Genomic DNA, 24,653 nt, shown 5'->3' with positions numbered 1-24,653 from the left:
GACTTTTGAATTCTTCTTTATACAGTTACATTCAATAGAAGAAGCATCAGCTGAATCTCTCAGTATTTTACTCCTCAAGGGCTTCATCACCTCCAGGCAGAAACCACAGGACTTCTCTTCAAGTTTGGGAGTTTCTTTAACCTGTAGTTGCAACTGCCTGCTGGGTTCTTCATATCGTATATGGCCAGACTGAGATACTAACAACTTTCCCAGCCCTTCTCTTTCCCATCTAATTTTATCCGAGTATTCTGAAATGTCCATCACCTAAGGGTATAAAAATGGTTGCTGATAAAGCTGACTGCACATGTTTCCATCTGTTGTTGTTTCTTGCACTCGGGACGTTCTGCCTGTTTGGAGTTATTGCACCTTGGCTTTACTTCTCTAAAGGACCCAAAGGACCTTGACCTTTGGCGCTTATACAGCTTTTTTTAGTGTAGTCTTATGCACATGGATTATGCAGTATGTATAGAGAGGAAGCAGTTGGCTGAACCTGGCTGTGGAAGTCATGAACTCCAGAGCATATACTGGGATCTGAGGAGACCCTAAGAATTTAGCATTTCCATCTTGTCTTGCAGCACGAGTATCACCATTCTGACACAAAACACCTACAGACTTAATCTACCCTTGGGTGAAATGAATTCTCTCATAACTGTAGCTTAGCTCAAATAATTGCATGTGCTGTAGACACTTGACACGGTGGGGTAGAGTTAATAACTGGAGCTGCATAGACCATTCCTGTGGTTTAGCTTTAGAACCTCTCTATCGAAAACTTAGGAATGAGAGTTAAAAAGGAAATCTACATGTGTTTACAGCCAAATGGACTGTAATGAACGTGTGAAATGAATTACCAAGGAAAGTCATTGGTAAATTATGGTTTAAGCATCAAGGCCAGTCAAAAAAAAAACACAGACTGAATGAGAAAATGAAGGATATAGAACTTCAGAAGGTGACAGTTACAGGCAGCTGACGGACTTGTCAAACCAGCATCCTTCTTCCCTACAGTGACTCATGGTTTTTATCTCGAATACTGCGTGTATCCTCTCGGAAAAAGAGCAGACCACCTATGTGATGCTGAGCTTCCCCTCTGTGTGCATAGTTGTGCCCATACGCTTATAAGCAGAAGGCTGTGTGGTCCAGGAGTTCAAGGGGAATAAAAGTTGGATTCAAGATCCTGAGTTTAATCCCAGTGGTTCCCAAAGGCTCATTGCACCAAACCTGAGAAAGTCACTTGCTCCTAGCTGCAATTAAGGAATACGAGAACCTTTGGGGAACCATGTTTTCTATTTTGTAGATCTTTTTGTTTCCTTGTTCTTTCTAAGGAGGGTAATAAATGTAAAATGGGCCTATTTAGATGGCCCAGCTGTATGTTTCCATTCATTCACTTGTTTGTTTTGCTTGCTTGCCAAGTGGTCCAGGTTGCAAGTAGACCCATTAAGAATGGCTTGCTCCTAAGGGCCTAAGAATAATCTCAAAAAACAACAAAAAAATATCTTTTAAGAGATGCCCAGATTCATGCACAAAATTTCTCACTGGAGATTTGGCTGCTGCTCCTTGTGAGTCTGCCCTAGATCTCACAACTGCTGCAGCCCTGTGTCCTTTGCCCTACTCACTTGACGCTCCTGGAGACAATCAGAGAAGCTCACTCAAAGTCCTGGGCTCCTTGTTGCTAATGGCTAAAACCTTGTGCAAGTCCCAGCTGAAGCAGAGTAGAGACATCTCTGACACTTTTCTGCTAAGGCAAGCTTGTTCCCTTTCAGTTCTTTCTCCAGGCTAGTTTTGAAATAGCTGGGCAATAAGAAATTTTCATCCTCAGAGATCATAGGGCTGCAAACCGATGGGATCTTCTTGCCCTGGCTCAGCAATGTAGTCTTGTTATTCCAAGCTGTTCTTACTGCAGTTTTACCTCATTTCTTGAAACTGATGGCCTCCGGAAATGTACAGGTGGCTTGCCTTACCAACATACATTGGTGGCTCTTGGGCATGCTGAGGCTTATAATACATGAGAGTCATACTGGAGGCTGAGATGGTTCCAGGCTTGTATCTCCAGTGGAAAGGACAATTGTTTTCTTAGGGCACTTTTTTGCGTCATGCAAAATAAAATTTTCTTCAAAACTTCCAGCCATGGAAGAAAGAAAGTTTTTCCAACTGAAAACCCAAAAACTTTCCATTAAATGCCAGATTGTGTGATAGAAAGCACTGATGGCTCTCTGGCCACAGCTGCTTCTGTTAGTCATAGTGTGAGCAAAGAGACACTCAAATAACACATTTGCACTGGAACAGCCCTTGCTGTAACTTGTGTTACTGCAGCTGGACTCACATCAAAACCCAATGCACCGTGTGGAAAGCAATTACCCACTGCAAAATGGTGGAATGAAAAGCACTCTTCAATATCCCCTTTCTTAATGGTGCTGAACCACATCCAGCAACTCAACAAAATACTTGAGACCCTTTCTCTGTCTCCCCCTGCCTCTCTCTCTGTCTTTCCCTCTTTTCCTTTGTTGTTCAAGCTGCATCACAAAGATACAACCAGGGATGCTAATCTGAGAGCAATTTTAGCAGAGCTTTGATCGGCCCATCTAGGTTCTTGGCTGACCTGGCAAGACTTGTGTTGCTGCTTGTAAAACTGTGAGGATCCTGTTAGTGGCCACATTGCACTAATTTACAGAATATAAAACAGATATTGTGAGACCAACCATGAGATATGGGGAGGATTCAGCTAAGCTTCTCGCACGGGTTTTGGGGCCCAGCTGGTGGCCAGACATAACCCGGCCACATAGTTTTGAATCTGGGAAGGGATGAGTGGGAGAGCTGTGGGGAGCAAGGACTGCAGAACCCATGGCAGAAAATCTCACCGTGTGGAGCCTATTAAAAAAGATGAGTAATTAAATGTTAGAGGGCCTGTTTTGCAAAACAGGTGCTTGTTTTTCTCCAGTAAAATACGTGCATGAGAAAACAAATCTCTGGGGATAAAAACAACAGCCTTGTGATGCAAAGGAGGGAGTTTGCCGAAACAGCTTTGCATTTTCAAGTGTGTCCAATGGAGTGCCTTATTTGGGAGATGCAGCCTGTCAAGTTCAAGTGAATTGGATCATTGATTTTCTGCTGCAGGAAGCAAAGCAAGATTTCCCGTCAGCCTGAAGAGTGATTTGTTTTGGGATGGGTTTTTTTGTTGCTATCATTCATATTTTTCCTAGCTGTTAAAATTTATGTCAAAGTACAGTGCCATTTGTAATACAAACAATTTAATCTCTTTCTTCTAAAATTGTTCCCTTTGTTTTATCTCCCACCTGTCTGAGGGAAAGAACTCCACCTTTGGAATAAAACGTTCTCATTCAGTAGCTTGGGGTCTTAGCTCTTCTTTTGCCATGTTTAATACTTTGCTGTCACCTACTAGCAGGCCCGAGTGCTGGTGTCCCATCAAAAATCTACACCTTATGCTAGATGACACATAACCTCAACTGAAAAGGTAGTCCCTGCCTCAAAGAGGTTGCTACCGACTCACATGGAAAAAAAAAAAGGCTACATGAGTGGGCATCAACAAAGCAAAGAGCACACAGAAATAGTACCCCACATGGAAAAATATTTGAGTCACCCAATTTCAGACACCCCTCCTTGATGTCCTTCACTGCTGTCACCTCAGTATATACATGAAAACATTCGTGTCCCCCATCCCATTGCAATTGTTGGTTTGCAATCACGGGTCTTGAGGCAGTGTTTCCCAAAGGACAACACTTGTAGCACCCAACCCGGTGGGTGCATCAGAGCAGGTGCCACCCATCACAAGTGACAGCCTGGGGTGGTAAATTCACAGGATGTGCAAATTACTCCTCAACAGCTGAGCTGTGCTAACTGCCTGGTGCATGTACGAGGTGGATCTGCTTTTTCTGAGCCACTGGTGAGGCTGTGGCTGGTCGACATCAGGGGTACGTCCCTTCCGAGAAGTGACTATGTGTCACATAGTTAGGCAGGGCCAGAGCCAGAGAAGATCTAACCAGTCCATGGAAGATGCTAAAGGTCTTTTAAAATGAGCAGAATGTGCAGATTACATCTCTGCCCCCAGGAGGTGGATAGTCAGCAGTTTTGGGGGACAGGACACAGAGCAAAGAAAAGGAGCTGTGTCTCGAGAGCTGCATGAGAAGCCCTGTTATAGTGAGCGCATACAGAGTCCAGTGAGGGTGAAATGGGGAGCGTGCCGGGAGAGCAGAAGGAGCTAGCAAGAAGAGCAGCGAACAAGCGTGCTAATTGCAAGACCAGCAACGGAAAATATGAGAGGGAAAGGATTGAGGGGAAGCCGGAGGGGCCCCGTCAGGCTGCTGCTGAGTCGGGCGCAAATGGTTTCAGCAGAGGCAGCTCACAGCTGCAGGGAGCAGGTGCAAGGGCAGACGGACGCTGCCCTGAACCTTGGGAGAAGGCTGCAGGCAGGAAGGAAATCAGTTTTCCCAAGCTCCAAACAACAGCACGCGAAAGAGGGATAGAAAGAGGGAGAGCGGCGTTCGGCCGGAGGAGAAACAGCTCTGTCACTCTCCACTTCAGGAGTGTGATGGGCAGATGAAAGATGAATTTACTTCAGCCAGTCCTGTCAGATGTTTCTGAGCTGTGGGACTTATCAGCTGTCAGACCAGAAAAGAATAAGCTAAACAAAAAGCTTTCACAACCCTCATTCCAGAATCTGTGCGTCACAGTGTGCCAGGAAAAATGATTTCTGGCCTTTTCTTTTTCTTTTTCTTTTTTTTTTTTCCCCTTTTCTCTGCTACTACTAAATGCTTTTCCCTTTCTCTCACTGGACAGCTGGAGGGAATCCAGACGGCTGCTGTTCTTGTGGCTGCGCACCGAATGCAACAGGGGGAGGCTTGCAAACGGCTTTCCAAGTAGGCAAACACAATGGTGGTGAGGGGCAGTTCGTGTGTGGGTTGCAGAGGGCTTTCTCTGGGCTGAAATGGCAGGGGCGATGGCAGTGTGGGCATTCAGGACTTCCTGTCTCTTCACTCTCCCATTATCCACCTCAAAAACCTTCCGCTCCTCTTTCCCCACTCCGCCTCCTTTCAAGGGCCAGCTTGTACAGATGGTGCCACCACACAAAGCCCCGGATGTCTCCTCACAGTGGTCTCACTGGTGGATTCAGTTGGTGGCTCGTTCTAATTAATTCATTTTAAGCTGGAGTCTGGAGATAATTGCCAGCCCAGATACTCTTGACTAACTCAGATGAATACCCAGGACTGGCTGGAAGAGAAGGAGGTAAGAAGAGCTTCACTGTGCCAGATCAACACACCAGTGATGTCCCAGAATCAACAAGTAGATCCACAGGACTCCTGAGGACTCTTTCAAGTTAATTATCCAATGATCCAGTCTGGTGTCTTCTCTGCAACAGAGACCTAGGGCAGGTCATTGGAGAATACGTAGTGGTCCTTCCCTTGCATGGTTCATCTCTCAGCAGATAAAACGCACACAAGCACCTCCGAATCAGCCTTTCAATCACTACTGACTCTTCTGATGGCCTTTTAAGGTGTCTAGGTAATTTTCTAGGTTATATCTCTTTTAGTGTCCAAGAGGATCTGAGGAGCAGGGTTGAAAGAGCAGAAAACAGGTTAACAGCTTGACCTAACAGTGAGACTGGCTTGAAGAGAGAAACCAAACCTTGCATTCTTTATCCACCAGAGACAAAGGGGTCGTGCTTCTTTCCAGGTTATCACGGCTTCCTACTAAGCATCAGCTAAGCTATTATATCAATGTAGATCAGCAGTCTTAGCTGTAACAAACACAAGGGAGTATGGCAGGACACAATATGTAAAAGAAAGGTCTAAGCTAAGTTGCATTACTTTATGATTGCTTCAGGCCAACAGGGAACACCCAGGTGGTTCCTTTGGCTCTGCTGATGCCTAGTAACTTGCCATCCTCTTTATCGTTTGATTATGACCGTCACGCTCACTCTGCAGACTTGGTTGACATTTTTCCCTCCCTTAATTCCCTCTGCTCTTTGGCTGTGTCTGCGCATCCTGTTCTCGGTTTGTTTCTGTCAATTCTTTAAACAGCTGCTGGGTTCTGCTCCAGAGGTGGCGGCATTCCAGCCATGGGGAATGTGACTCCTGACATAAGGGAGAGCTGGTGTCATGCGTCAGGAGCTGTGAGGCTGAGAGATGCGACACATCCAGGGTCAGCTTGTCAGCGCAGTGCAGCCCCAGGGGAGGTCACAGTTTGGACATCCATTTTATTATTTTCACGTGCCTCAGCTTGGTTTCTAGCAACAGTTCCATGTGTTCATTTCCCAGCCCTTATCAGAGTCACCTCCTCCGAAAGTCTCAGCAGTTGCCTTACGCTGGATGGGCTTCACATGTGAAATCTCATGCTGGAAATGACCCTCAGTCATCAACTGCAAGCAGCACCAGCGAATGGAGCGGCTGAGCGTGATCCCGGTGTCAAGTATCCAAGCAGCTGGGCTGCTCTTTGCTTTCCCCATGCTGTGTTAGGGAGGGTCATGCTGCATTTGCCATGCTGGGTTGGGTCTCCATTTTCAAAATACTTTCTGGGCTTCTCAGGAATCTCCCTCTGGCTCCCACGCTCATTGGCAGGCTCTCGCCCACGTCCCTCTCTTTGTTCTCCTGTGGTCAGTTGGTGCCAATGCCCTCCACAAAGGTGAGCACCTTGACCTATTCCCTGCTGCCCCTTGTGTCAGCAGGCTCCAGTGAGTCTGAAGCCTCCTCTGCTTTTTCCCAGGACAGAAATAGGACATTGACTGTGCAAGAAGGCATCTGTGGGTTTGCTGTATTGTTTTTTTTCTCTGCTGTTGCACAGGCCATCTTCTGAGTTCTCATGGACCAGCAGTGGTCCGTGAGCCATCAGCTGGGAGAGTCAGCAGTAGAGAATATAGGCTATGACTCAGTTTCCCACAACCTAATTCCTTTCATGCCAGTACTAACCAGTATGGGTATCATGAGCTCCAAATCTCCACACCCTGCTCACAAGCTGTGGACAGTGATGCTATTGGTATGAAGGAACATCCTGGTATGGTAAGGAGGCCAAGAGCATGGCATGTACAGCACAGCTGAAGCCATTGTATCTAGCAGGAGCTTTTCTTCGCCCCACTGACAGCAGGAGAACACAAGTCCACCCTTTCCAGCTGAGAAGCATCTGCCACAGTCCCTTTCCTTTAGCCAATACACTGCCTCTGCTTCCACTTCCCTCCAGAAGAGCTCTTTTCAACAGCTACCTCCGATGACCCTCTGCTCAGGTCCTTTCTCCAAGCCATTCGCCCCAGTCTCACCCATAAAGCTCAACAGTTAAGCCTCGGAGAGCCTCACCTGCTTCTCCCCAGAAGCTGCATGGCCATTTCCATGGATAAGTATCCCCACTCCACTGAAATATCAGCCTATAATCAGGACGCTTAAGGCACACTTTGTAGCAGACTCTCATAAAAGCTGTTGCTGGCCTCAGCTCAGCTTGAGGGGAGACGAGCAAGAGGATCTTCAGCTCAGCCCACAGAACATGTCCCACGGCTCTTTCCTAGGTCCAGGAGCAGACTTTGCTCAGATGTTCCTAGTGCCAGGACATGTAGCAGAGAAACAAGCCTCTACAGCAGGGTCAAAACAGGGTCTAAGCTTTGTGCACCTGGAACATGCTCTGAATTGATGGAAGTCCAACAAGGACCATCTTGCTAGCCAAGAAGGATTGCCATCCCCAAGCAGTGCAGTGGCAACCCACAGGAATGATGTGGGGTGGGGATCCAGTTATCCAGAATGAAAGAATATAACTTTTCTTTCTTTTCATGAGAGCAGGATTTCTTACCATCATGTTCCCTATGCTTCACTTCTGTCCTTTAGCTGGAATAAGGCAGAGCAAGACAGCTTGTGCCCGCTTTAGCCTGTAGCAATGGGGACATTTCTTTGGAGATGGGAAAGAAATTCACATCAAGTTAAAAAGGAGAGAATGTTGGGATAGCCCAAATTACAGCTGTAAGCCAGAGGTACAAACATGTTCCCAGCACGTAGGAAGAAGGAAGAGGGCAAAGAAGGCAGGCACAGAACCAGGAGTCACACATGGGCACTCTGCACTTAGCAATCCACCATCTACAAATACTACTAAAGCCCAGTCCACCAAACTTTTACAGAAGGAAGAGGAAACCTGTGCCTAGCCAGAACCTTTCCTTGGAAATTTCCACACAAATCTCTCATCCAGTGAACCAACACAGCCTCTTCCTTCTCATTATTCTCTCATGTAATACCTGTACAAACTCTTCTCCTTGCTTATTTTGCTTCCCTCTGTTCATTCCCCTGCAAGATGGGTGGCAAAGCCCTAAGCTCCAAAGATAATGTTGTGCCAAGGCAGTTAGACATGGCTATGTTTGAGCACAGACATTTCTCTCTGATTCTCAGCGCTATTGTCTGAAAATCTCACTGCTTGCATGGAGATAGGACTTCTCAACCCCTTTATGAAATAAGACAGGGCTTTTGCTCTCCCAGGGAAGCTGAGGCACAATAGAACCTATCCAAAATGCCTCCTTCAGCACCTAAAACAGACTTGAAAGCCTACTGTGATGTCAAAGAGAGCAATTGAGAGTTTTTGCCATCAAGGGTTTTGGGGAACTTGAATCACATCTGGGACTGCTGGAAGGGCTAAGGGTTGGATTCAAGGCCCTCATAGCCTGCCCTGCTGTCTCAAACATACTATAGCTAGAAGGTTATTACCATCTCCTGAACACTGTTACATTCAAGTGCACAAGGAGAGGCATAACTTCAAGACGGCCACCAAGCCAAGCAGAAGCACCTCTGGTACAAACAGAGAAGGAAAAGAAATATAAAATCAGTCAGAATTAGTTGGAAGCTCTTCTGGACTAAAAGATGGGGCGTAGGATTTTGTACATGCCAAATAAAGGAAAGAAAGCAAGAAGTGGCACCTGTGGCTTATCTTAAGATTGTCTTTATACTACTGGAGCATACGCGGATAAACCACAACTCAGTATCATAAACTAGCAACAGAGATGTTGGTGATAGAAACACGATAGCATTATACCTACAGCAAGAACAAGAGGCTGAAACTAGTAAAGGAAAAGTGTAAATTGAACCCATCAGCACCAGCCACAAGCTGCTGATCGGTGTTCCCTGCAGCAATGATGAAAATGTCACTGCTGGGGTCATTGCTAAATATGAGCAAAGCCTTGCCAGAGGCAAAGATGTTGCTATAGAGTTATGTACCTGTAGTGGTGTCAGTGCTATACAGCTTTTCTCACCCATGAAGGAACGTGCCATTTTACACCAAAGGATCAGAAGATTAACTGCATACAGTTATTGCAGAGTCTATGAGAAAGCAACAAACTATAGCGCAATGCTGTTCTTGTCATAGAACCAAATGGCAGCAACTTCTTTGCTTGCCATGCATTCAGTCCTACATTTACAGGGCTGCTTTTTGGGCCAGAAAGTTCAAGCATGATATTAGACAACCAGAGATGTTGGAGATTTTTTCTTGTACGAAGCCAACACAAGAATATATTGCAGCTTATGCATTATTTTTCCTGGCTTGACTTTATGTTGGCTTATCAAATTGTGAACATCACCACCTGCCAGAATGGAGGAGATGTTTTCACAGACTGATCGTCTAATTTATGTTACTATTTCCTAGGTTCATGGATTTTAGGACCACCGCAATAAACTATTCCTGTTTCATGAGTAGTACAGACTAGAATCAAGAAGGGTGTAAAATTTCAATACCGTCACAAGTATGGCAAGAACACATCTCTACAACTGCAAGAGGGTATTACAGAGCTCTAAACAGAGAAGACGAATAGGAGATTTTTGTAGCTTGGCCCTCATAATGTAAGGCTGAAAGGAGACAGGCTCATAACAAAGAAAAGGAAGCGCTTCATGTAATGTGTCATTGAACAGTTCAAGTCTGACACCAGACGTTGAGGAAGGAGAAAGCTTGCATGGACTTAAAACCTGAATGGACAGATTAATGTACAAACAATAAATTGAGGGCTCCTAATCACAGATACAGCACCTTTGAGTCACCAGATGCTGGGAGAGTTACCTGTGAAGCATCATCCTTCCCCAGGCATCCACTGTTGGCCTCTGTCAGAGAGAGGGTTTGAGGCAGCAGAGGGTTTGATGTGGCTCAGTCTCTCTTATATGGAAACTACTAACAGGGTACACTGAATTTTCAGGACTATCCTGAGCCTGAGACCAATCTTTTCATCTGTGACTGTAGGCAGTGGGTCTGCAAGTATGATCCAAGGTTGTACTTCACCAAATCTGGGGCTGCATGTGCTCCAGCAGGCTCAATCCTTGCTTCCCCAGGAAGACGCTGAACAGATGTGAAGTGGGTTGATCTGGGAGCTCTTCGTTCTCCCAGTCGTTCCCAAACACACATTGTGGAGCAGTGTAGACACAGCCCTGGAGACTTGTGCTCCTCTGTCTGAAGTACAAACCCTTCACATCAGTTGTCTTCTAACCTTGGAAAAATACTTAAGGTACTTAAGTGTGAAACCAAGTGAGTCTCCCCCTTCATCCCTGCCAGGAAGCACTTCAGAGGGGTGGAATTTGTTTTTCCGATTAGACTTCACACAGTACGACCTTTGCCATCTCCAAGCCAGGTCGGGTTGATTAATGGGCTGTTGTCCCAGCACAATGAGGTCCAGAGGAGTGTGGGGTTGCTAGGACATTCTCCTAACAGCTTCTGCAGGAGAATCACTTTTGGATCGCTCTGCACCATTAAGCAAAGAACCTGGGGGTCTTTAATTTATCAGGTGGGAAGTGAGGATAATTACTTTTCAAGCAGCTGATATACCCGACCTGCACTCGCAGCGGAAGCAAAGCAGGGAAGTTGGGGGATTCAGACACTGTTTACATTCCGGTGAAACTGGATCCTGGAGCTATACACCCAGCTTGGGAAGGGAGTGTCGGACCGGGATGGAGAGGAGGACAGGCTGTTATATAGAGTGACTGACAGATTAATCTAATAGTCTGGACTCTGAGGCTCCACAGGTGTTCAGACCAGTGGTCGGACCAGCCAAATTTGCAGACAATAAATCCAAAACCTGCATGGGGCCATCGTGACTAATTTTGCTAGGGGCACCGTCAGGTGTGTGATAGGATACGGATCTCCCCCTGCGAGGACCGAAAGGACAGATTGAATATTGAGAGTGTTTTGAAAAATTGATTTATTTCCCTTCTCTTACCTCCCTCTGGTTTTGATATTACACTTTATTGTCAGGATCTTCGCTCATTACATGAAGATAAAGAGAATCAAATCCCAAAGGGGGGCGATACTTTCTCCTGAGCAGAGGGCTGGAGTTGTTTCCTGCCACAACAGGACTGTGGTTACTGTTTATTTAACTTTAAGGGGAGTGATTGAAAGCGTCAATGTCAGATGATGGTCTCAGCCAAGAGAATCTTGGTTTTTATCTTAGCCTGCGATCCAGGACCCCTCTGTGCTCTTTTCCCAAGGTGGAGCAGTGGTTTGACCAGTGACTGGTCTCTGGAAATGGGATGGGTCAGCTGTACCTGGCCTGGGAAACAATTTGGGACAAGTATGGAGAGTGAGGGATGGTGGATTCCTTCCACCTAACCAAGGCTGTCTGAGAGGCAGGACCAGGCTTGCTGTCGTGCTCAGGAAGACAATGGCTGGGAAGCAAGCAGTTGAAAAGGATTGAATCTAAATATGCTTTTAAATCTCTAGGAAAAAAGCTTGGGAGCTGACGTCTTCAGCAAGCAGACAGATCACTGTAGGAGGTACAAGAGGGATGGGGCAAACACAAATCCTGTATCTGAGAGGAAAAGTGACTGAAATCTCTCCCTGAGTGATGCTGGTGAGCCTTGCATACAGCCTTTCCTCCCATCCAGTGCAACCAGAAGACACAGAAGACTCATTTTTTTGAGACCCGGAGCCTCTCTGTTGGCCATCTCTCCTCTGAATATGGAGGGCTATCACTGAGCAAAGAGCCCTTTCCCCTGCTCCGGGCCATCCCACGAGAGCCATTTAACCATCATACCTCTTCCAGCCTTTAGGTGAATCCAACTCATCAATGATATCTTAATAATATTTAACAGATGCATGCACCTCCCCTGGGCTCAATAAATACATTCTGTGCTCATCTCCTACCCCTCTTAAAAACACCGGTTAGAAGAACAGAAGTGGGGGGAAAAAATAACCCCAGATGCAGTGCAGTGCCTTGAGGGATGAGGCTTGGGTCTCAGAGCCTTCCTCACGCTGACACCCCCCGCGAGCGAAACATGTCTTGCTCGGGGCGAGAGGTAAAGCGATGGTGATCTATCAGCTGCTAACAGGCATCAGGACTGAGGAGGAAGGGGAGAAGCAGGCCCGGGGGGGGGGTCAGGCAAGGATCACTCAGCAGCCCAGGCAGCGGCACTAGCAGCAAAGGCGTTTACGGAGACCATCAATCCTTGTGTTTCCAAGCCTGGGCGGCCCATCAGCTGGGATCAAGCAAGAGTTTCCTCCCCTGCGTCATGCAGCACGGGTGCCAAGGACCTGAATTATGACGCTGAGTAGTGGAGGGGAAAAGGGCTCCATCTTTTGAAATATCCAGTGTTGGCTCGCCATCAAGAACAGTATAGCAGGCTGCTTGGAGCACCGATCTGGGATCTCCAAGTCTTGAAGCAGCAGGACAGCTGCAGGTGGCTGCAAGACAGTTGTATCTAAACACACCACATTTGTGTTTCCAGTACTCTGGGAGGAAAGACGGAATGGTATCATCGCTCCTTTCTCTAGAGCAGCAGCAGAGGTCCGCAGGGATCACAAGAGGCCTCTGAATGCCAAGGAAGCCCTCTAATTCTAGCCTTTCACCCCTCCTTTCCCTAGGGTGATGGAAGGAGTTCCTGATCCAAAACAAAGAGTGGGCTGCCAGTGCCCCTTTCACCTGTCGTCCTGCTTCCCCCTATCTTCCACAACTTCTCTGTGCACTAAAAGTTGTATTATATGTGAGATCTTTAGGCAGAGGATGATGGCTTTGCTCTGTGCTTGTGCAACACCTAGCAGCTAAAGCCGTTCCCCACACAGAGCTCAGAGGCACCAGCTCAACAGTACTAGAAATAATAAAATACCACAAGCACACTGTAGTTTCAGTAAAGAAGTCTAACCACACGTGAGCAGGGGGAATTCAGCTTTCTAGTGGAAATACAAGGGTAAAGCAAAGCTCTTAAGGCTAATGAAATTTTCCTGGCTGTCATCAGGGCTGAAAATAAATAAATAAATAAATGGGCTTTTCCTGTTGATTTTGCTATTTCCTCAAGCCAGTAATTATTTCCTTCACTTGTTTTAAGCTCTCACACCTTCTCCTAGTAATCTCAGAGGCTACAATGATCCCACTCTGTGTATGTATCAGAGATGTTTCCAAAAGGTCCATTTAGACAGAGGAAACTTCTCTGTACTTTTACATGGGCAAAGTCATATGGGCAAATTGTCAGTTCCTTTCGGAATTTATACAGGCAAAAGTCAATTCCTGATACAACGGCACTAGACAGGCATCTTTAACTTCCTCAGTCTTTCATCTTACTTAACAGTAAACTGTCATGTTTCCAGATTATTAGAAAGAGACAGGCACCCCCTGCCCCCGAGGTGCAGTTTGTTAGCCTGTGAATTTAATTGAATCTGATAAAATGGGATCCTGAGTTAAGACATGGACCTACCAGGGACCTTAACGCACATCACAAATCATCATTATGCTACATGAAGCTTTGGAGATTCAGCTCACTAAAGCATCAGTTATCTCAGTATCACTTCAGTCTTTTACAGATACTCACTAGTTGTGAAGAGTGCGATTGGGTATGGCTGGAGATAACCACTTGGCCCCTTTTCTTCTGAGCGAAGTGGCCATCTGGTCAAGGTAGGGGAACTGCGACCTCTGACCTCCGCAAAGGCATTGAGAATGGGTATTAAAAGGGCAAAATGGCACTTTAACACAGAGAGAAAGACTCTGTGTTAAAAAAGGTACAAAATATTTGTAGCCTAGTCAAGAGCTTTGAGCGAGCAGATGGCTTGACTACAGCTCTACCAAGTCAGTTGAAACAGTTTCATGGCTGTGAATGTCTTGGAGGAACCTGTTTGCAACACCCACCACAGTACATATGCTTAAATAACACCACTTGACCTGACAACTACACAAACAGAATCCCCTATAGAGGACTATCTTGTAGCACCTGTCAAAGATCCTCCTGATCCTCTAACACAAGGTCTAAGTGAAGAGATGGGGAATCTAACACCACACCCACATGCTGTCTGACCCCACAGAGAAAACACAGGCAAAGTGAAATCCTTCCCCATCTGTCATCTGCAACCAACCTGCCAGAAAGCAGCACATATCTGTAAATACACTGTGGGAAGGAAAATGCATTGTTACTACACATATAAACACGCTTCCATTAGGAGAGAAGACACAAACATGTTCGAGCCTAGACAGCAGCAAGAGGGTCTCCAAAGTACGTGCTTCCTAAAAGCCCTCAATTCTTTCCACTGTAAGTGTCCAGCATGGCTTGAATCAATATTGCCAATGCAAAATCTGTTCTTCATCAATGGCACAGTGTTAAAGCAAGCCTATGCTTTGCCTTGCCTTTCTGTTGGGACAGATGTCAATTGTCAGCTGCTAGGATCATGATCTAATTCTCCAGAAGAGAGCAATGAGGTTACCTGGGGCAGTTCATTCGTGTGGGAGTTTTTCTGCATTCATCACTGGATGAAGGTGGATTTTTGCAATAGATCATAGCGTTTACAACCTTTCTGTTCCACCGATAAGTGCTGTTCTGGTCAGAGCAGCAGAAATTGACAGTCCCACTCTGAACCTCTTTCTCTCCAGCTCCACCAGTTTAATTAACAAATGCCGAGATGAAGAGTTGAGTTTCTTTCCCTAGTTACGTCCAGGGTCTAGCACAGTGGGGCTTTGCTGATCCCAAGAGCTTCTAAGTGTTATGTCACTTGAAAATACTGTAATACTTTATCATGTTGGTGATTGCTCTTGGGAATGGCCTGGGTATTTTCAGGCTGGGATACTGCTTACAGATGTGGAGCCTAAGCAGAGTGTCTACACGCAAGCCATGTGACTAAGCTCCCAAATAATCGATGGAAATACAACAAATACTGTCAATACATGACCAGAGAGCTGGCCAGATGATCAAACTTAAGTGTCTACTCTAACTGTTTACAAAATAAACAAAGATGTAGCTTAGAGAAAAGAAGGAGGGGATGTGATGTCTAGGATATCTCACAGATCGGTGAAACAAAAATATTGGCTATAGAGAGACGTCAGCGGAGTAATTCTTTCCCACAGAAGAAGTAATTCATCTGAGACAGAAGATGAGGTACTGTCACTGTAAATAAGAGAAAGATAAGACATCTTGATATAAGAGGACTTGGCCCATATATCTTTGCCCCTACTACAATGCACCTCAAAAATCAGCTGTATTGTTGATCTGAAAACACAAGACAGGCAGAGTTCACTGCGGGGACAGTTCATTCATAGAAAGGATGTTAAGTCACTGCTCTGAACTAACCAGCAATGGAAAGAGGACACCAGTAAGGACTGTTTGTAGGCATCTCTATGAAATATGACAGGGAAGAGATGGAAGAGTTTGCTTAGTCCAGATCATCAACACCTCCATCACCAAAGCTACCAGACCAAGCCTGAGAGCTCAGCCGAGGAAGGTGATCTACCTTTTGTTTCTCAAGGTTCTCCATTGCTATGGGGGAAAGCCATTTCCTTTTTAAGTCTCTTTGCCTGGTCTATGAATTAAGACGCTGCTCTCCAGGGATATTCATCTGGAATGCATCTGACTTATTTCTCTGGTGTTGCATTTGGCTCATGGGAATTGCTGTCCTCCCGAATCAGATCAGGGGTCCATTTACCCCATCTGCCTGTCTCTGAGAACAGACAACACCAGATGCTGGAGGTGAAGCTGCAGGAAATCCCTGTGGTCAGGAGTTATAGGATATCCTACCTAGGGAGACATTTTCCTTCAAAAATTCTATTGCTGAATGTTAACGAATGAGCTGGAACGTGAGGTTTCTGCCTTCTCTAAGAACATGTGGCTGTGAGTGAATAGAAGAAGTTGCTATTTATGGGTTACCCTCCCTCAGCTGAGCTGCTGTAAATAACCATATATGCCGATGGCCTGCTCCTGCTGAGAGAGAAAATGTGTTAGCCTAAAACTCAATGAACTCCTAGTTCGACACTGGCTATTCCTAAAGAAATAAACTGCAATAAAATAAGAGTTTGGCTCATGTTTGATCAGCTCCATCCATGTGAACACACCCCACTGTTCCTGAATCAAGTATGCATCGAAGCAAGATCATACTGGAATTGCACAGCAAGTGAAACTGTGAGAGCTGGCTGTGTTAGGTACAGCGCTTTCACAACAAGGCATAAATCTTCTCTGAGAGCAGGAGGACAAAGGGAAGGTAAAAAGGCGAGGAAAAAAAAGGTGCAGCTCCTATTTTCTGTGAAGGACACAGACTGAAAATGCAAGCTTGAAGTCTTGACATGATGTGCTTAGATTTGTATTTTTGTTTTACGGCATGAAAAAAAATAATAAAAGTCTTACATTCCACAGCAGCAAGTCAGGACAAAGATGAGACTGAAACCGTGTCTGCAGGAGGAGAAACTGCAAAGATGCAGGACAGTTACCAAGAGAGAAAAGGAGCCAGCACTGTGGGGTGTGAGCTGTACCTCCAGGGCTGACGACCGGGAGGCTGAAAGTACCCTTCCAGTAAAGGCCTGGTCCGCAAAGCAATGGAGGTGCCTGAATCCATGGGCTCCCACTGGTTAATTCCTTGCTCTGCAAAGGAGTTGAGTGAAGACAACGTTTAGGAAATAGAGGAGAAACGCACCTTCTGCAACTCTATGGACTTCAGCACCGAATGATGTGGAAATGAGCACGGTGCTCAACTGTTTGCATCTACCGTAGGGCATCAAATGGGCAAAATCTTGTCAGCAGCAGTGAATTTAATGACCAGACTTTCAGAGGGAGAGGTGTTATACACCTGATGGATGAGAAAAGGTTAGGTCTGATACAGTGCTGTTGGACTCCATGACGGTTATCTATCTTGTGCCAGTTCTGGTCAGGCGAAACCAAACAACACAACTCTGGATTTTCAGATCCCAGCAAGTGTCCTGTCCTTGGCACTGCTGGATGGAGTCAGGCTAGCTTAGACAGCAGGTAATCAGCAGCTAAGCAAGTCGTTTGGCAGCCAGGATGACTGAAGAATCCCGAGTTCCTATGACTTTGTGTTTCACTCATCCCAATTAGCTGGTGTTAGGAAAGGCTGAGCCCATGCCCTGGCTTTTCCCGGACATAGACACCGAAGGAGTTTCCCTGCTTCAGCCAGCTGCTCATCTCATAATATGTTCCAGTACCTATGAGACGCTGTTATGGGGAAAGAAAGACAAACCCACACAGTGTAGTTTCATTGCTTTAGGAACCAGGGTGAAACAGGTAACAGCCCTCCCTGAAATGACTGCCTCTGAGGAGTCACCCACTCCTGGTCTGCATCTGAGATGGAGTCAACTCTACCAACCTTTGCCAAACAAACTCCCTGTCCCGCTCTTAAGGACTCCTGGACTTGACACACTTCCCACCTTTCCCAGCAGTTTGTGAGGTTCCAGTGTTATCCTGCTCACCTTAGGAAGAAAACATAAGACTAGAGTGGATAAGGCCCTGAGCAAACCAACCTAACTTTGAAGCTAGCCCTGCTTTGAGCAATAGTTTGGGTCAGAGATCTCCTGAAGTGCCTTTCAACCTAAACTGTCCCAAGCTAAACTATGTCCCTCCAAGGGGACAACCACCACTGGACATGTGCCACATTTTTGCTGTCTGGGTGCAATGAGGCAGTGATATGCTGAGCCTCCACAGCAACGCACTGGTTTGATCGCTGAAAGACAGCTGCCTCCAGCAAAGGTGGAAAAGGCAGTCTCCATTTGTTGGGTTTATTTAATTCTTCCCAAACTTGTGCCAAGCAACACAAAAGGGCTTCTCTCAGGAGAAGAAGAAAAAAAAAAAAAAAAGAAAAAAAAAAAAAAAGAAGAAAAGAAGACGAAAAGAAAAAAGGAAAGGAAAGGAAAGGAAAGGAAAGGAAAGGAAAGGAAAGGAAAGGAAAGGAAAGGAAAGGAAAGGAAAGGAAAGGAAAGGAAAGGAAAGGAAAGGAAAGGAAAGGAAAGGAAAGGAAAGGAAAGGAAAGGAAAGGAAAGGAAAGGAAAGGAAAGGAAAGGAAAGGAAAGGAAAGGAAAGGAAAGGAAAGGAAAGGAAAGGAAAGGAAAGGAAAGGAAAGGAAAGGAAAGGAAAGGAAAGGGAAAAGAAAAGGAAAGGAAAGAAAAGGAAAGAAAAGGAAAGGAAAGAAAAGAAAGGAAAGAAAAGAAAAGAAAGGAAAGAAAAGAAAAGAAAAAAGAAAAGAAAAGAAAAGGAAAAGAAAAGAAAAGAAAAGAAAAGAAAAGAAAAGAAAAGAAAAGAAAAGAAAAGAAAAGAAAAGAAAAGAAAAGAAAAGAAAAAAGAAAAGAAAAGAAAAGAAAAGAAAAGAAAAGAAAAGAAAAGAAAAGAAAAGAAAAGAAAAGAAAAGAAAAGAAAAGAAAAGAAAAGAAAAGAAAAGAAAAGAAAAGAAAAGAAAAGAAAAGAAAAGAAAAGAAAAGAAAAGAAAAGAAAAGAAAAGAAAAGAAAAGAAAAGAAAAGAAAAGAAAAGAAAAGAAAAGAAAAGAAAAGGAGCTAACCATCCTGTCAGCCTAACACTTGAAGCTCCTGAGGGCTACCTTGTATTTCATCTCTTCTCTTGCCTTTCAGACCCTGGCTTTCTCGTTTTCCCCCTCCTCTCATTACAACAGCCCAGCCTTCAAACCAGTCCTGGCATCTCTCTCCCTCTTGTGCAATGTTTGCCTACTACATGATCCCCTCTCCAGCAAGAAGTTTCTCCTGCTGTAATGAAAGCTGACAGCAAACAGGGACCAAGGCTCATTTTCTATAGAAATGCACACTCCTCACAGATTCCTACATGCCTCTTGCTGTTGGCCATAATAAACTCTCCTGGCAGTCGTAAGCAGAATTAATGCATGTTTGAGTTCCCAGCTGGGGGGGCTGATGGCACAGCAGATAAAACAAAAACGAATACTGTATTTCTAAAACAGCACCAGGGGAGATGTCTTTCCATGTGACACCACATCGCAAGAAATCGCATGGATTTTTGCTAATGTGAAGCTTCGGGGGACTATTGTGTGAAGCAGAGAGGCAATGGCTTTCTACAGCTCTGCATCTCAGTCATTTGCAATTGTCTATGCCCTGCCCATGTATCAAAGGCTAAATCTAGAGAAATCTAGGCAGGATACAGGGTATTCAGGAAGGAGATGCTTCCAGGATAGTGTCTAATAGGTATCATCTTTGGGATCAAATTGTTGCAGGATACCACAGCTCAGAGGTTATAAGGAATCCCAGTGGGCACTGAGATTGCTTTATGTCCTGAGCACTCATGGCCAGGTTGGCTGTGAGGCAGGACATGTCTTCCTCTCCCTTTCCTTTCTCCTTCGAGGCTGGAGGATGAACTGAGGTCCCACAACAACCTCTCTACCAAGAGCTCCCACATACCTTTTTGATAGGAACCTTCTCTCCCCTGTTGAAGATCTTCTGCCTCACGATGATGAAACATGGTAGCTATTTAAACGCAGTCTCGGCCTTATACAGCAGATTAACCCAAGGAGTCAGAAGTACTTCCTCTAGCCAAACAAGCAGGACATATTTGGGAAGAGCAGCATGCAGTTACGCATGCAGAAATTGGATAAACGTAGCAGAAGCCTTTCCTGCAAAACTTCCACAATGCTTTTAGTGACTGAAAGGAGCTCTGTGTCCCTTTGCTATGTATTAGGACGCGCCTCCAAGGCAAAGATCCATCTCTCTTCCTTGTCCACTACAGGAACAGCGAAGACTGCACTAGGAGGTTGTATCAACCCAAACTGCAGAGCTCTCAGTGGTGCAGTGAGATGCTCAGCACTCATCTGGATGAACTGCATGCAGAAAAACAATGAACTAAGTTCAGACTTCCTGGAGATACCTCCTATTTAGTATTCAGCTGAAGACATGACTGCTTTCCTTACAGTCTACACTGTAAACATTTGATCAGCTTGGGATGTTCAGGCCATTTGCATCGCCCTATAGATACTGTACTACAAGACCCTCTGGAGACAGCATCTTCCCTTTTCCAAACCACTAAATGGGTGAAGTGTGGATCTACAGGATAGTCCAGACAGACGTATTTAGCACTCTTGCCTCTAGAAGATTTTAGAGAGCTGCAATGCTTAGCTAAGAGTGGAGGGACCCTCAGAGCAGCCCTGAGGTAGCCAGGAATCTGCACTTTCGCTGCAGTGCTTCATATAAAAACAAATAAGGAAACAAACAAATAACATTAAAACTGGTTACAGTTTGGGGGACAGGGAATACCTGTTGATATTATTATTGTAACAGCAAAAATGTCATCAAATATCTGGGGTCAAAATGAGTCGTGCTCTGAGTAGACTCACTATCTTTGCACTGAAGACATTATAACAATCCAGACAGGATATTGCAATGAAAAGAGGGTGGTATTTCCCCAGTCCACACTACTGGTTTAGGTTAGGCACTTAGTCTGTAGACAGTAAATCTCATGGCTGTGACTTTCCTAAGCTCAATCGAGGTCCGTGGCTCAATCAGGACCTGAACTCCCCTTTTTCATCCCTTTCCAAGCCCATCCATCCCTCCCATCGCTTGAATTTGCCACTTTTGTCAAAGCTTCTCGAAAACTAACAAAACTTCAGCATTCAGAGCCCTGTCTCTTTAAACACCACAGTGTCCCAACAGGGTGGAAGTCAGTCCCACACAAATGGCTATTAACAGGAGCCAAATGGCTTGCTGAAATTCTGCTAGTTCTGTCTTCATGGCTGACTTCCACCCTTTGAAAGCTGAGCTCACACAGGTCTGTGTTTCTGCTCACGAGTGCCAACACTTTGCCCTTCTCCCTTTGTTCAAAACTGCTGGAAAAGGAGGACTGTTTCTTCATCGGTTATTTGAAACCTTGGTGATTGTATTTTTCATTTCACAAGAGGATGGAGGGGGTGGAGATTAGACATTGCCTATAGCAAACTAGCAGTATTTCACTACCTCTGCGATGCAAGAGTTTCCAAAACCTTTGTAATCTGCTCATGAAAGAACACACTGACCGTGAACTTATTTCTTCCAACCTCATTTGCTAGCTTTGACCCTAGACCTTCCTCTTGGTTTAGGATATTGGCTGAAATCTTGCTGTTGGGATTAATATATCTCTCTCTCTCTAACTGACCTCTGGAAGGGAAAACAAGGTTTGCCTTACAGGGAATTAAGAAGAGGTTTGCAAAGCACCCAGAAGAGAATTAGTGAGCCTTTTCTCTATGCACAGCAGTGTCACTGAAATAGAGACGTATCACATGGGGACTTGGACCCTAAAGAAGTAAGAAGCATGAAGCAGTTTTCCTGTTGGAATCAGTTTTCCCATCTCTGTGTTTTACTGGCTTGGCTGGGAGAGGAGAATGGAAGCCGCAAGTGATGTGTCTGTAGTCATGAAGCAACTCAGCTCCAGATCTGCCACTGTGAATGCCCCTTCTTCTCTTAGCCTCTTGCCTTTCTCAGTCAAGACCACACAATGTCCTTAGGCTGCTGACAGTTCCTCGGCAGCTGAGTTCCAGTTTATTCCTATAGACTTTTATGGCTACATATATCATCCTGAGACAATTTAATCTGTAAGTATCATCAAGTTTATTCTCTTTGATCTGACAAATCCAGCCTCTTCTTTTCTTTTCTTTTCAACAATCTTTGTGGTTAATCATTTGCCCGCTGCAATGTTGTTGCTCTGCAACTGTAGCAGGTCAGGGAACTTAACTGCTGATTCTGCAAATACTGTTCTTAATCATGATTTGATGGCTTTTCATCTGTAATGTCAGCCAAACAATTATGAGCAGAGATCCTGTTCCATCACGTGAGTTACCTGAGTTTGGATAGTCGGACCAAAAAAAAATACACACACACAAAAACCCTCCGACGAGCACCCAAGTGGCAGTAAAAGAAAGTCACTTTCTTTCACAGCAGTATCCAAGCAGGGAGCTTATGGCCAGCTGATCAGCTGGATTCCCTTCTTTTCAATGATCCAATTCACTCCTATTGCTTGTGAATCAGAGGCACCCTTCAGGATTTGGCAAGAGGAGGGGTGCAAGATTCTTGATCCAATCCCATCCGATGGACCAACAGTCCATTCTTCCCTCCGTAGGCCCCAATCCAGTAAAGCCCTTAAGCACGTGCAAAACCCCCCTTGACTTCAGTGGAATTTCTCACTGGCTTAACGCTAAGCACATGGTTGTGTTCATACCACCGCCACAGCGTGCTTCTCCAATGGCCGCGTAACGTGCCCGTGACCTGGTAAGCAGCTGACACATTCCACCGGGCAGCAGTTCTCCACTGCACAGAGCGGTTTCTGCATCCAGAGCAGGAGGTCCTTTGGCAAGAGAAATGCCTTATTGCTAAACATCCTTTTATTTATTTATTATTTTTGTGCCCTGCCCTCAGCAGTATATTAAACTGTCAGAAGAGCAGGGAGAGGTGAAGAATCCCTGGTTAGTTTGCTTCTTATCAATTACTGAAACAGGCTGCTAAGAGGAGAAGGAACATGAGGACCTGAATAAAACAGACCACAGAAGGCTCACTACATGCAAGGATTGTGAAGGTATTACATGAGGGAGGGAGCAGAAGACTTAACATCTTGAAGAAAAGATACTGAGCTTGAAGAGAACTGGGAGCAGGCAGGAATCTGCCTGTAGGAGACTTGCCTGACAGGTGAGAAAATTCTCTCAGCAGATGACAAACCCATGGCCAACACTTCATGCCCCCTTTGCTCCTTTCTTTTAAGAATAACCATGTTTTCTGCAGCTGCTTTTCTTCATCCCTTTTCCTCAGAGTAATCCTGGCCCAAAAAAGCTTGGGCAGAGATTTTCTCACCTGCAGGGCTTGTCCTTCTCCCCCGTCCCATCGCTGCAACAGATGTAGAAACACCATGGTTTGGAGGCCAGCTACAGAGATGCCTGAGGAAATGTTGCATGGAAATTGCAGTTAGGATAGGATGGATGGAGCAGGATTCAGAAATTGATACAGAGAAAAAGACTGAAAAGTTCTTCTAGGAACACTTTATTTAAAAAGTTGGTCCGCCTACAGTTTAAGCCAATGTCTGTTCTGTCACATTCCCAGCTCCATCGCACCAGTGCAAACACACTGACAAGAATCTTTAGCAACCCAGACTAACAAGATTTGTTCAAATGTTTCCCATGGGAGAGACCTGAACCTGGCAAAATTCTATTGAACTTTCACCTGTCCCCGTGCCAGAGAACTTAGTAAAAGACACTGATTTTTTATTGCTTTTGTTTGTTGACCTCACTGGATTTTACTGCTACAGTTCTGATGCCCCAGCCATGCGTGTGCTTTGGCACAGGGTGAAACTTCAGAAATGTTGACATCTGCCCCATGTTTCCTTAGTAGAGTATGGAGTTCATGGGGGACCTTTACTTTTGGAAAGCTGCAGGGAGAAAGTGACTGAGACACAAGTGACTCAACAAACAGAAAGTTTGAACTAGAAATGTGAGGGGTACCGAATTCTTCCCCTTGCTAGAACGACTACAGTAACCTTGAAGAGATAAGAAAGCAGGTAAACTTGTACAGCCCATCCCCACCTTCCTTCTATTTACTTTGCAATATTCAAGTTTAAAGTACTTAAAGTATTTAAAGTACTTTGTGTTGCAAGAGCTGTCACCAGGCTTCAATTCTTCAAAGTCTTTCTGACTTCCTACTGACCAGTTCATCTGGAAATTATTTTGCCTCATGAAGAAGCATCTGTCATTGGCCAGAATTGGCAAAGTGGTCACATGAACGTGGGGGGAAGACCCCATTTTGCTATGGTGCTTCTATAGACCCAGGGAGCAGAGGTCCTGAAGGAAAAGAATAAGAGTAGGGTAGGAAACATTCCCTTAATCTTCTCCTTCCTACCGTCTCAGAAATTTGTGGGATGCCTTTAAATACATGAAACTTCTTGAATGAGATCAAAGCTAAGTCAGGTTTATAAAAAGCCCTGTTCTTGGCCAGGACCAGATTCCAAATATGTTGCCCTGATGCTTCTTCCATCATTCTTCCAGTTCCCAAACCAGAGGGCAAAGCCTGTGTTGGATCTCCAGATGCTACTCTCCCAAACCCAACTCTTCTAGACAAATAGATAAAACAGATGTCTTTATGTCATGACATCCTTAAGCAGTTAGCATTCCCCTAGAATGTAGGATCTTATCCATCAACCCATCCATCCATCTATCCATCAAAAATGCCATGCTACTTTTTTCTCAGGTCTCTACATAGGTGGTCCCAATATTCACTTGTTATTAGAAGGGACACTGAGCTATTGGAATAAATTTGCTATTTAATAAATTTGGGATAAATTATGGGATAAATTTCCTATTGGAATAAATGAGCTATTTGGAATAAATTGCCCAGAGAAGTTGTGGATGCCCCCTCCCTGGAGGTATTCAAGGCCAGGCTGGATGGAGCCTTGAGTAGCCTGGTCTAGTTGAGAGGCATCCCTGCCCATGACAGGGAGGTTGGATTAGATGATCTCTAAGGTCCCTTCCAGCCTATGCCATTCTATGATTC

This window comes from Tauraco erythrolophus, chromosome 8 (genome assembly GCF_009769465.1).
Source record: "Tauraco erythrolophus isolate bTauEry1 chromosome 8, bTauEry1.pri, whole genome shotgun sequence".
In the NCBI taxonomy this organism is placed as follows: Eukaryota; Metazoa; Chordata; class Aves; order Musophagiformes; family Musophagidae; genus Tauraco; species Tauraco erythrolophus.
This window is presented reverse-complemented; position numbering follows the sequence as displayed.